Genomic DNA, 15,286 nt, shown 5'->3' on the forward strand with positions numbered 1-15,286 from the left:
TCTGTTCACAATCTCATGCTTTGTGAGATCAAGCCGCTGACAGTACAGAGCCTGTTTGGAATTGTCTCTCTCCCTCCCTCTCTCTGCCCCTCCCCTGAGTACACACACTTTCTCTCTCTCTCAAAATAAAAAATTAACATTAAAAAATGTATATATACAAAGGAGCTCAACATTATTAGTGAAAAGGAAAATACAAATTTACATTTCCACAGTACTAGAATGGCTAATATCTACAAAACTGACAATACGAAATATTTGCCAAGATGAGAAGCATCCAGAACTCTCATGAATGCTGATTGGAACATAAGGTTGTATGGCCATTTTTGAGAGTTACATGTCAGTTTCTTCAAAAGTTAAATATGCTTCTACCTGGGGTGCCTGGCCAGCTCAGTCAGTTCAGCGTCTGACTCTTGATTTCAGCTCAGGTGATGATCTCACAGTTGTGGGACTGAGCCCTGCGTTGAGCTCTGCACTGAGCACGGAGCCTGATTAAGATTCTCTCCCTTTCCCCCTCCATGGCTTGTGCATGCTCGCGCGCTCTCTCTCTCTCTCAAAAAAAAAAAAAAAAAAAGCTTCTACCCTATGATTCAACAATCCTCCTCTTAGGTATTTCCAAGAGAAAGTCAATGAAAAACATATGTCCACAAAAAGTCATATTCAGAGCCCCAAACTGGAAATAACACAAATATTTATCAACAGGAGAATAATTTTTTAAATGAAGTAACTTCATACAACTGACCACTACTGATACTTGCAATATTTGATATTGAATCTCAAAAATGAAAGCAAAGAAGCTAGAAACAAAAGAATACCTACTGTATGATTTTATCTACATGAAACCCAACAATAGGCAAAATTAGAAATCAAAACAACACCTGCTCCCGTAGGGCAGAGATTAGGGGAAGGGGTCAAATATACCTTTCCGAGTAAAGGAAAGATTCTATAATTTTTTGTGTGTGCCAGTTACCTAGGTGTACACAATAGTTAAACCTTAAGAAACTGAACACTTAAAACCTATGGATTTATTATATGCAAATTACACCTCAAAAACATTTTTACAAATTCAATAGCAATCTACGTATATTCCTAGTGGTATGGTAAATTAGTGCAGAAATACTGGCACTTGGTAATTAACCTTAAAAACCTTAAAATGTGAAAGGCCTTTGACCAAGTAATTCTATTTACAGGAATTTATTTTAGGGAAGCAAATCAAAGACCTCTGTATATACATACAAAGACTTATGTATACATATACATACATACGTGTGTATATACGTGTGTGTGTGTGTGTGTGTGTGTGTATAGAGAGAGAGCATTAGATTTTTTATTCCAGTATTATTTATAACTTAGAAAAACTGGAACAACCTAAATGCCCAATGGTAGCTTAGTTAAATAAATAATGATGTATCTGTACCTTGAATATTGTGTATCCATTAAAATATTTAATGGTAGCCTCTGCAATCAGACAACACAAAGAAATAAAAGGCATCCAAACAGGCCAGGAGGAGGTCAAGCTTTCACTCTTCGCAGATGACATGATACTCTATATGGAAAACCCAAAAGATTCCACCAAAAAAACGCTAAAACTGATTCATGAATTCAGCAAAGTTACAGGATATAAAATCAATGCACAGAAATCGGTTGCATTCATATTCACCCACAATGAAGCAACAGAAAGAGAAATCAAGGAGTCTATCCCATTTACAATTGCACCAAAAATCATAAAATACCTAGGAATAAATCTAACCAAAGAGGTGAAAAATCTATACACTGAAAACTATAGAAAGCTTATGAAAAAACTTGAAGACACAAAAACATGGAAAAAGATTCCATGCTCCTGGATAGGAAGAACAAATATTGGTAAAATGTCGATACTACCCAAAACAATCTACATATTCAATGCAATCCCTATCAAAATAACACCAGCATTCTTCACAGAACTAGAACAAATAATCCTAACATTTGTATGGAACTAGAAAAGACCCCGAATAGCCAAAGCAATCTTGAAAAAGAAAACCAAAGCAGGAGGCATCACAATCCTGGACTTCAAGCTATACTACAAAGCTGTAATCATCAAGACAGTCTGGTATCGACACAAGAACAGACACTCAGATCAATGGAACAGAATAGAGAACCCAGAAATGGACCCACAAACATATAGCCAACTAATCTTTGACAAAGTAGGAAAGAATATCCAATGGAATAAAGACAGTCTCTTCAGCAAGTGGTGCTGGGAAAACTGGACAGCAACATGCAGAAGAATGAACCTGGACCACTTTCTTACACCATAAACAAAAATAAACTCAAAATGTATGAAAGACCTAAATGTAAGACAGGAAACCATCAAAATCCTCAAGGAGAAAGCAGGCAAAAACCTCTTTGACCTTGGCCGGACAACTTCTTACTCAACATGTCTCTGGAGGCAAGGGAAACAAAAGCAAAAATGAACTACTGGGACCTCATCAAAATAAAAAGCTTCTACACAGTGACGGAAACAATCAGCAAAACTAAAAGCAACCGACAGAATGGGAGAAGATATTTGCAAACAACATATCCAATAAAGGGTTAGTATCCAAAATCTATAAAGAACTTATCAAACTCAACACCCAAAAAACAAATACTCCAGTGAAGAAATGGGCAAAAGACATGAATAGACACTTCTCCAAAGAAGACATCCAGATGGCCAACAGGCACATGAAAAGATGCTCAACATCACTTCTCATCAGGGAAATACAAATCAGAACCACAATGAGGTACCACCTCTCACGTGTCAGAATGGGTAACATTAACAACTCAGGCAATAAGAGATGTTGGCAAGGATGCAAAGAAAGAGGTTCTCTTTTGCGTTGTTGGTGGGAATGCAAGCTGGTGCGGCCACTCTGGAAAACAGTATGGAGGTTCCTCAAAAAATTAAAAATAGAACTACCCTACAACCCAGCAATTGCACTACGAGGTATTTATCCAATGGATACATGTGTGCTGTTTCGAAGGGGCACATGCACCCCCATGTTTATAGCAGCACTATCAACAATAGCCAAAGTACGGAAAGAGCCCAAATGTCCATTGATGGATGAATGGATAAAGAAGATGTGGTATGTGTATGTGTGTGTGTATATATATATATATATATATATATACACACACACACACACAATGGAGTATTACTCGACAATCAAAAAGAATGAAATCTTGCCATTTGCAACTATGTGGATGGAACTAGAGGGTATTATGCTAAGTGAAGCTAGTCAGAGAAGGACAAATACCATATGACTTCACTCATATGAGGACTTTAAGAGACAAAACAGATGAACATAAGGGAAGGGAAACAAAAATAATATAAAAACAGGGAGGGGGACAAAACAAAAGAGACTCATAAATATGGAGAACAAACAGAGGGTTACTGGAGGGGTTGTGGGAGGGGGGATGAGCTAAATGGGCAAGGGGCATTAAGGAATCTATTCCTGCACTATATGCTAACTAATTTGGATGTAAATTTAAAAAACTAAAATTAAGAAAAAGTCAGTAGTCTTTATGAAAATATTTTATAAAAATCAGAAATGGAAATCCATATATTATATTGAAAATATAGGTGTTGGTTCATTATTAACATGTTAATATAGACTTAAATACATAATAGGTATATTTTTTCAATCATGTCTCTATTAAAGATGATGCGCAAAAAATATATAATGGTAAATAAAAGTATTTTTCAATATATTAATTTTAAAAAAGAATTCTAAAAATCAGTATATACAATATGGGTATTAATTTGGCTGCTTTGACAGTAACAGTGGTTTAAACTAAATAGGCTCATTTTTCTTTTGTGGAGCTGCTTTTCAGCTCTACAAAGTAATCCAAAGATCCAGATCTTTCTATCCAGTTGTTCTACTACCCTTGGAATCTTCTATATGATTAAAATTAGCTCAGTATCACATGTCTGCATTTCATCCCACAGAAAGGGTGAAAGAGAAAGTGAAAGGTATGCGGCTTTCTTTTAAGGATGTGAACTGTAAGCTGCACGTGCCACTTCTCCCATCCGACCAGTCAGAACATGGTCATATCATGTATCTCAATCAGTTCAGGCTGCTATACCAAAATACAACAGATTGGGTGGCTTATAAACAACAGAAATTCATTTCTGACAGTTCTGGAGAGTGAAAGTACAGGATCATAGCACCAGCATGGTTGAGTGAGAGCCCTCTTCTAGGTTGCAGAATTCACCTTGTATCCTCATACGGCAGAAGGTTTAGGTAGCTCTGTGGGATCTCTTTTATAAGCACACTAATCACATTCATGAGGGCTCCACCCTCAAGACCTAATTTTTCCTCCCAAAGGCCCTACCTACTGATAACATCACTTTTGGGGGTTAGAACTGCAACATAAATATTGAGGGGGACGCAAACATTCAGACCATAGCACCAAGCTACTACCAGAGAGGCTGAGAAATGCCTCTAACTGGGCCACTCACTATGTGCGTATGTAAAACTGGGGAGAGGAATAGTTCTGATACTAAAAGGAAGTAAGGGAGAAGAGATGAGCTTGGATGAAAATCTGGGAGACCATACTGGAGCACTCATTTAAGCAAAGCTGCATCATCAATGTTTTTAACAGCACAGAGGATGAAAGCACTAGGAAAAACACAGATATTGACAACTCTGAATCAAAAAGCCACATGGGAGAGTCAGACTCTGAATGTAAAATGGTTTTTAGACTACTTTAACCAATTTGTTTTTCTTATTATTTTCCTTTTTAGATATGCTCTAAAGTCATCCATGATAGAAGTATATATCATAACAAATCTAAAAGAACTCTCCCAATGAGTATAGGCTTTTTAATAGAAAAGAAAAAGCAGTATAGTAGTCCTTCCTTATCTGTGGTTTTGCTTTCTGTGGTTTCAGTCAAATGCAGTTGGGACACTGATGATCCTCCTTCAATAGACCATCAGAAGGCCAATAGTGGCCTAACACTAGGTCACAGTGCCTCCTTCACTCACCTTACCTCAACTCATCATGCAGGCATTTTAGTATCTCAAATCATCACAAGAAGGGGGAGTTCAGTACAATAACATATTTTGGGAGAGTGAGAAAGACCACATGCACAAAAATTTTATTACAGTATATTTTTATAATTTTTCTATTTTATTAGTTATTGTTGTTACTCTCTTGCTGTGCCTAATGTATAAATTAAACTTTATCATAGATTTATATGTATAGGAAAAAACATATACACAGGGTTTGGTATTAGCCATGGTTTCAAGAATCCACTGGGAGTCTTGAAACATATCCCCCCACAGATAACGGGGGACTACTGTGTGCCACAGTTTAACTGACAGCATTTCTTCTTTCTTAGTGGTTAAGTAAGTGATAAAAAAAAATAGTTCAAACTATAGTCAATTCTGTCTTAGATCTAATAAAATATAGTAAACTGTTAGTAATTATTTGACTTCAGTAACTATTTTACATAGCTAGGATTACAATTGGTCTTCATATCATCCTTTACATTCCTATCTATTTTCCTTTTTTTTTTGCAATTAACAAAATTAGACAAATAATATAAATTTTAAATAGGCCAGTGAGATATCCCGATGTACTAGGAAGTCTAAATTAAAAAAATCAAAAAGGCTTGAGTGCATTAGTCCAAATATTAAAGAGCCAAGCTTTCACATTTGAGTGTGGCTTGCCTGAGTCTTAAAGATGCAAGTAGGGAATACTTGCAGGGGCTTGGCTTTTACATGGTCTCAGTTGTATAATCTTAGATATTTCCATTTAAAAACTAAACATAAAAAGGGCACCTGGGTGATTCAATCTGTTGAGTGTCTGTCTCTTGATTTCGACTCAGGTCATGATCTCACAGTCCTGAAATCGAGCCCAGATCAGGCTCTGTAGTGGGGGCATGGAGCCTGCTTAAGATTCTTTCTCTCTCTCTCTCTCTCTCTCTCTCTCTCTCTCTTTTCCTCTGGCTCTCTTTTGCTTTCTCTTTCTCTCAAAAAAAAAAAAAAAAAAAAAAAAAGCTAAACATAAATATAACTAAAGAATATGTTGCCCTGATTGTTTTAAGAATGAGTGAATGAAAATGAAAAAAAAAAAAATAAGCAAAAAAAAAAAAATGGATGAGTGAATGAATAAGTGGCAAGCAAACAAATCAGTTACTATATCTGTTAATTTATCTGTGAAACTAAACCCATGGCAGTCTCTTTCTCTGCACCCTAATTTATTTCAAAATTAGCAATATACTATTTGAGTAGATACACTTCTGTAATTAGAGGCTTTTGCTCTCTGAGATTCTTACACCTATCTGGATGTCTTAATCTAGATAATGGCTCATCTTATTTAACACATGTTTTTAAAATTCATTTAAGTATAATTTTATCCTTTTTATTTTACTATTATCATATCATCTCTCAACTTATTTTCATCTTAATACATCCTTATCTCACTACCTCATCCTCCCCTCTAGATAGTTAGCAATAATAACATTAGAACAGTTTTAATTCAAACCTATTCAAGAGTATTATTCAACAAAGAAACTATTCTATTCAGAAACAGAGTGCTAACAACCAGATTTATTTTGAATATAAAACAGAGCTTACAGAATAATTTAGTTCTTTATAATCTACGATCGCACAGCAATATCACCTGATTATTAGCTGGAAATAAGCAGGAAATCAAGTGCTATATCCAGTTTAGTATCCATTCTTATAACTTTTTATGAATCAACAGTACCTGGCAGGAAAATACAAGGACGAAAGCAGTCCTTCTGTCCAACCCATTAGGACTAATAAAAATAACCAAAACGAAAGTTCAGGTAATTTTATCTGACCCTCCTCTGGGTGTAGGGAAGCCCAGAAACTGAACTTAACTAAGGTTAATCATGGGGAACAAAGCATATTTTCCCAAAGGCTCTAGTGCATTAAGCCAAACTGTGTGATCTGATGGTCAAGGTCAAAGATGGACACCAAAAGCAATCTCTGGCAGATAGCACAAGCAGGTTATCAGTCTAAATGGACTAGGCTAAATAGGAAAAACAGAAAAAAGCCCTCAAGCTGAAAACCAAGGAAACCAAAAAAGGCTGACAGCATCCAACTAGAAAGTGAGAGGTAGAACATAAAAGATTTTGAAATGCAGGGACACAATTTTAGCTCCTTTTTATAGAAAAATCACCATACCTGTGAATGAACAGAAAAGGCACTATTCAGGTCACTATATGGATATATGTGCTTTAATTTTCATATCATCTCTTTCATTGAACAGCTTCCTCCCCATGGGGCCCTTCCCTCCTTTAGTTATAAGAGTGAGCACATGACCCATTTGGCCAGTGAAGGCTCTTCATCCCTCCATTCACAATGATGGAGCCACAGGATGGACCTGTACCTGAAACCAGACCAAATCTATTAGATTTGATAAAGCAACACTGAGATTGATAATGTCTCCTATGTACTATGATAACCATGGAAGCCTGGAGCTCCAATGGCATAGAAGCTGTCTGACAATGAAACCAAAAGGCCCATCTACAGAGCAAAGGGCAACATCTAGTACATCCTGTAAGCTCCTGTACCTAGTATTGTTTGAAATCAACTCAACTCTAAAATTCACACATATATAGAAAGCATATATTGTATCTATATCCTTATTTAAAAAAAAAAATATGAACATGCTCTATACACTGTTTTTCACTTAACAATTCATCTTATGGAATGACCATGTTAGCACTTACAGATCTACTTTTTTACTCCTTAACAGCAGCATAAATTCAACTGTGTGGATGTAACATGCTATATTGTGCCAGTTTTCTGTTGGTCAACATTTTGATTGTTTTACAATCAGTTTCAATATCAAACTAAACAATAATGAATAACCTTAGTTGTCTTCTTGTACTTTGTGCAAGTGTATCTCAAGGTTTTTAGGCAGCAACTAAAAAGTTGATTCTAAAACTAACATGGAAATTCAAATGATCTAGAATAGTCAAAACAATTTTTAAAATCAATAGTGAACAATTCAAATTACATAATTTCAAGACTTAATGTAAAATTATAGTAAATGAAACAGCATACTTCTGGTATAAGATCCAGTAAATAGATCAATGTAACATAATACAGAATTCAGAATTCAGAGAAAAACCAGCTAATGTACATACAGTTAACTGGTTTTCAACAAAGATACCAAAATATCAATTCTTTTCAATAAATTGAGCTGGAACAACTAGAAAAAAATTTGGAAAATATAAACCTTGACCTCCACCTCACATCATACAAAAAAATTAATTTGAGATGGATCACAGACCTAAACGTATATGCTTCCAGAAGAAAATTCAGGAGACAATCTTTACAACTTTAGGCAAAAGTCCTGAATAGATGCTTCACTGAATCACTGAATATGTGACTGGCCAATAAGCACATGACAAGTGCTCAACATCACTAGTCAGCAAAGAAATACAAATTAAAACTACAGTTAGATATCACTTCACGCCTGGAAGAATAGCTTAGATTTTAAATTCTGACAACACCAAATACTGGCCAAGAAATGGAGCAGCACACATCAAACAACACACCTGCCAGTGAAAGTATCAAGTGGCACGATCACTTTGTAAAACCATTTAGCAGTTTATTGTAACATTAAACATACACTTACCCTATGACCCAGCAATTTCACTAAGTATTTACCCAAGAGAAACGAAAACATATGACCACAAGTCTTGCACAAAAATGTTCATAACAACTTTATTCATGGTAGTCAAAAATGACCAAAATATCATCATAAGGAAAATAAATTCTAGTGCATTCAAAAAATGAAACTGTACTCAGCAATAAAGGGACAGAGAATATAAGAATAAAATGGAGTAAATGTTAATACAATAACAACATGAATGAGTTTTCAAAATTATATTGAATGAAAGAAGCCATACTGTAGAATTCTATTTATATGAAGTACAAGAATAAGCAAAACTAATCTACAGTGATAGAAAAATCTGAAATAGCCTTATGGAGGTGAGGGTTGACTAGAATGGAACATGAGAACTTTCTAGGGGATGCCAATGTTCTTGATTGGGAGCTTGTAATATGGATATATACTGTTCTCAAAACTCATCAAATTGTACACTTAACATTTGTGTATTTCTATGTATGTAAATTTTCCCTCAATAAAAAATATTTTTATTGCAGTTTTAAAGATATAGTATATATACAATGGAATAGTACTCAGCAATGAAAAACAATGAAATCTTGACATTTGCAACAATGTGGATGAAACTGAAGGGTATTATGCTAAGTGAAATAAGTCATTCAGAGAAAGACAGATATCATGTTTTCACTCATATGTGGAAGTTGAGAAACTTAACAGAAGACCATGGGGGAAAGGAAAGAAAAAAATATATATAGTTACAAACAGAGGGGGAGGGAAACTATAAGAAACTTTTAAATACAGAGAACAAACAGAGGGTGGAAGGGAGTGGAGGGGTGGAGGCGGAGAAAATGGGTTATGGGCACTGAGGAGGGCACTTGTTGGGATGAGCACTGGGTGTTTTATGTAAGTGATGAATTACGGGAATCTACTCCCGGAGCCAAGAGCACACCGTATACACTGTATTTTAGCTAATAAAGAAAGTGAGTGAAATTAAATGCATATATTTAAACCACCTCTTTACCTGTAAGTCAAGTTGTTGCTAATTTTTTACCATCATAAGTAACCCTGCTGTGAACACAAATCATTGGATGAAGTCCCAAAAGTAGTATTGCTTTAATAAATGTATTTTAAAAGTTTTTGAGACATATTATAAACTTCTTTCCATAAATAATGAACCAATTTATACTCTCATCTATTATGTATGAAAATATCCACTTCCCCCACCTCCCCAATTTTAAGTATCATCACTTTATAAACATTTAATAATAATTAAACACTAAACAATAAGAAGAATTACTAAAACTCACAGAGCAATTATTATATCCCAGAACCTGTTCTAAGCAATCTATCTATATTAACATCCATTTGATATGCAAATCAACCTTGAGTTAGGTACTACTATGACTCCCATTTTACAGGTGGGGAAAGTAAAGCAAAGAAAGATTAAGTTACTTACCCAAGAGGAAAATTCAGGAGGATTACTCAGTACATTTCCTTCAAACTCAGGAATTCTAATTCCAGAGTTGGTGCTCTTATCCACTATAATATTATTTCTCATTGTTATTGTAAATATTAAATGATTTGATTGTTGGTGTGGCTGAGCTTTCTCTAATGTTACTGACCTCTTCTCTTGTGAACTGCCTTTTTGTGTTCTGTGCTCATTTTCCCAATAAGGTGTTTTTAAAAACTTTTTAATTTGTAAGAATCCTTAGAAATGAAGGATATTAACCCTTTATCAGTTTTATCTATTGAAATATTTTCCCAGGATATTTTTCTTCTATCACCTTATTTTTTCAGAAGTTTTCACTTTGTTTTAAAACTTTCTAAAATATGTAATATTTTCCTTGTGAAATACAGCCTATGTGGTCTTAATACATCAAAAATAAATATCAATGCATTCCACAAACATCTCATCTCTAATAATTACTTTAGAATTCTAAAATTAATTTAAAATTTTAGATAAATAAATGGAAGATAGGTGTATGTGTTTTCACTCTAACAAAAATAGAATAAACTCTATGATAAACCTCTTCCTTTCTAATTGCCTTTATCTCATATGTTTAATACATCTGTAAGCCATATTACTTTTAATATTTTAACAGAGAAAAAACAACAATATATATTCCCTTCTTAGGAACACCATACATCTATTGTGCAAGCCAAAGATCTGCTATACTTGACTTCTCTTTCCTTATATTTAGTATCCAATCTACCCATCAAGTCCTCCAAAACATACCTTTAATATGTTTATTTCTCTTCCTCTCCATCACCACCATCCCAACCCAACTCACCATCATCTTCCACCAAAACTACTTGCATATTGTATAGCCTCCTCTGATGTCACCTCTCTCCCACTCTCGCCTCTCCGTCATCCATTTTCTACCCAGCAACCAGAGTGCTCCTTTCACAACGTACAAGCAAGACCTCTTGCCCATTTAAAACTTCTAATGATTAGACCACAATTAAAATAAAAACCAACTTCTTTCCTAGCTCACAAAGTCCTAGATAATCTGCCCCTTGCTTTTCTTCCCACCCTCATCTTTGGCTACTCTCTTCCTCATATCCTATACTCTAGCTGCAAAAACCTTGCTTAAACTCCTCTAACACACTGGCATTTTAGAGCACCTTCAGTGTTTTGCATAGCTGTTCCCTACAGTTAGATATCTGACTCCCCCTGCCTGTCCCCTCCAATCTGTATAGTTTGCAGATTACCATCTCAGGGAAATTTTCCTTGACCTCCCGGTCACTTCATAGCATGTCACCTTATTTAATTCTCTGCATACTACTTGTCACTCCCTGATATTTTTGTTTGCGCTATTTACTTATTTTCTATTGTTCTGATTAAAATAGAAGTTCCATGTCTTTAGACCTTGTCTGTCTTGTTAACACTGTATACCCAGCAACAATAGCAGTACCTACAATGTTGCAGGTCCTCACTAAATATTTATTAAAAGGAGAAATTGTGAGGTATCTGGAAATTATCTAATACTAACAGATAAAATTAAAGATTTGTGTTCAATATATACAAGATAACTTTTAGAAAATTAGAACTACCCCAAAATAGAATGCCTGGTCTCTAAGGCAGTATACAAAAAGATATCAGACAGCCACCTATCAAGGAAGTTGGAAATCTTAGTTCCAAGCAACATGGCCAACATGCAAATCTTCTTCCTTTTTTTTACATTGCTTGCATTTGCTACCATGAACCTCTGCCCATTCTTCAACCCCTGTCCTCCATGCTCTTACTCTCTTGGCTGCCAACTGCCCTCAATCTGTGTCTTGCTCTTTGAACTTGACCTACAGCTCTGGCCTTCCCATCTCCTTGGAATAATTTTTGTTCTTTAGGAATTAAACACAAAAGCAAAGCAATAGCAGAGAACAGCTATAGATAGCAAATCATATAATTTTTTTTTTAGCTTTTTTTTTTTTTTTGAGACAGAGTGAGACAGAGCATGAACAGGGGAGGGGCAGAGAGAGAGAGGGAGACACAAAATCGGAAGCAGGCTCCAGGCTCCGAGCCATCAGCCCAGAGCCTGATGCGGGGCTCGAACTCACGGACTGCGAGATCGTGACCTGAGCCGAAGTCGGACACCCAACCGACTGAGCCACCCAGGCACCCCAAATCATATAATTTCTTATCCCCAATCACTAGCCACTCACACATGTACTCTAACAATTCATAGTTAATCAGGTTCTGTTCCCACTTGGAATTCCTATTACACATGGAAACATGTTTCTAATACCTTTATTCATATGATAGACCCTTAACATCCATGAGAAATGTTTTAAAATGTGACAATGTATAATTTCTCCCACAAAAATGAAGTATAACTGAAAAATTTCAACTGACCCCCTTCCAATTCATAAAGACTCCACAGGGCAGAAACAAAATTATTAACATAAATTCTATGACTAAAATAAGCTGTACATTATATGTGCCTCAGCAAAATGGCAAAGGATTTCCAGGATCATTCAGAAATACTTTAAAAAGCACACAAAAATTAAAGCCAATAATTCCAAGGTTTTCTCTTTTCTCTCCTTGGCATCTTATTCAAAGATGCATTTTTATGCCTCCATGCCATGCTTTTTAGATTATCAAATAGTACCATATGTAATTATAACTAGATTATAAACCATTTACTTGACAACTATGCGTGCCTGCTCTTTTAAATCTAATAATTCAGTGCTTCCAGAAGTTTTATAACGTACCAACAATTCACTCTGAACAGCTTTAAAACTGTGTCCTCCAACAGACCATTAACCTTCGCACCTGTTGTGGAGGACAAAGATGCAGATTTTCCTAGTCCTTTTCATAACAATGAATTATAGTCTGTTGAAGGCAAAAAAAAAAAAAGTATGAAGTCGATTCTCTTGAAAAGGGTCCTCTATGATGATTTTAATGTCCTTGGTCATATTTTTCAAGTGAAGAATTTGCATGTCCGTATAAACATTTTAGTCCATTTCTATTTGTTTCTAAAAGAATTGTATATTCACATATCAGCAAGTGTATACGGAGTGATTTATGTAAATTAGTCATTAAGCTTATACCTTTCTCCACTTGGAAAGTGAAGTGTTTTTAAGAGTAGGCAGCTCATCTACACTTATACAAAACTCTGTTACACCAAAGATCCTTCATTTCAAATATACAGGTACCCAAATCCTTTTCATTGCTACCAGGAAAATAAGGATACAGGTAGACTGTATCAATTTAGGAGACTGTCCAGTCTGAGCATTAACCCAGGAGACAGGAAGCTGGTAAAATCCAACCAAATTGAAGTAGTTCACTAATCTATTGGTACTCTCAACTGAAGCCAGTGATTTTTAAAAGGAACATCCTTGGGAATAATACATTATACCTACTAAGTGATTTTGCTCAACTATTAAACAAGATACATATTATATAGACATGAACCACCTGTGTCTTTAGTGGGTTTTTTTTTGTAGTTTATTTATTTTTTGAGAGAGAGAGAGAGAGAAAGAGAGAGAGTGAGCGAGCAGGGGAGGGGCAGAGAGAAAGAAAGAGGGATAATCCCAAGCAGCCTCCACACTGTCAGTGAAAAGCCCAATGTGGGGCTCGAACTCACAAACCATAAGACCATGACCTGAGCCGAAATCAAGAGTCAGACACTTGACCAACAGAGCCATCCAGCCAAAGACTCCCTGTGTCTTTAGTTTTGACCATCAGTTCCCCTCCCACTAAAAACTGGTCCACACGCACACCCTTGGCATGACTGGTCAGTGTCTGTCTGTTACCTCTGAGACTGTGTTCTCTTCTTCAGTCTTCCTGTGTGGACTGCAGCACACTCACACACTTTTAATGTGTTTATTCTGTACCTCTTTATTGCATTGCTCAGGCTTTCCTGTTCCAATAACTAGTTCTCAGAAGCTCATCTTCCCCTTCTAAATTACTTGTCTTTGCACACTTTTTTTCTCTTCTGCACTGCTCAGTCTAGACATTATACTTGACTGCCACTGCCCCTTTCAGGTTGAAAATATTGTGCCTTCCAATGAAGTTGCTGGAAACCCCTCCATCTTTTCTGTCTGAATGTCTTTATGGGATACTCCAAGGCCACTTTGTTCTGTATTTTACCACCAATCAGAGCATACACAGGCACTTTAAGAAATATCTCTGTGGCAACATCCAACATCTCAGGACACCTCTTGCCTTTTATTCCCATTTGCTTACTCTGTTTCTGGGTCTCTGATTCCCAACACATAACTGATTATCTTCCCAGATCCATTAAATTAACACTTCAGTAACTATATGCTTGGTTCTCAATTCCAACCTCAACCCTAGACTATTTACGTACCTAGTGTGACTCCATATTCTCAGGCTCCACTTTTAGGAAACCAGACTAAGACATTCCCTTATGGCCAAACTTAATTCTGGTTAATATAAAATATAAGAAAACAAAGAAAAACTAAAACACATGTTCTATGAGGACACATTTGCCCTAACACTGGCCTCTCAAAGGAGACTGCCAACTCTAGTTACTGTATCGCCTGCCACCCACCACTAAACTAAAACACAAACAGTATCCAATTTTCTCTCATTCATTTGCAATTCAAGTTTATAAACTTTGAATCTTTACCTGACCCCAAACTTTTCATTCTCGCTTCTTACATTTCCAACCCTATAGTCCTTCAGACTGTCACTGATGGTATACTCCTTGGTCTACAAGCCTGAGAGTCCTCAAACATTGTTTTGACTCATGCCTTTATTTCCTCAAATCCTGTGTCACCTCAGGTTGAGTGGGTATCTCTGCCCTGGCCTTGTCTTTACAAGTTGTAGTCCTGGAGGTAGAGGAAGGGAGTATGTAATGATTTCATTTTTAATTTCAATTATTTTTGTAATTATAGTTGGTGCACTGTAAGATTTTTGAATCACTGAACTAAGCCCAGGCTTCTTTAAAAAGAAATATAAGACAGGGAGCCAGATGGCTCAGTTGGTTGAGTGTCCAACTCTTGATTTCAGCTCAGGTCATGATCCCAGGGTCATGGGAACAAGCCTCGTGTCGGTCTCCACGTTGAACATGGAGCCTGCTGGAGATTTTCTCTCTCTCTCTCTCCTCTCTCTCTCTCTCTCTCTCTCTCTCTCTAAGATAAAAAAAAATGAAAAATAAATTTTAAAAAAAGGTAAATCTAGGGAGAGGCAAGATCCCATGGAC

Source organism: Acinonyx jubatus, chromosome B1 (assembly GCF_027475565.1).
Source record: "Acinonyx jubatus isolate Ajub_Pintada_27869175 chromosome B1, VMU_Ajub_asm_v1.0, whole genome shotgun sequence".
NCBI lineage: Eukaryota > Metazoa > Chordata > Mammalia > Carnivora > Felidae > Acinonyx > Acinonyx jubatus.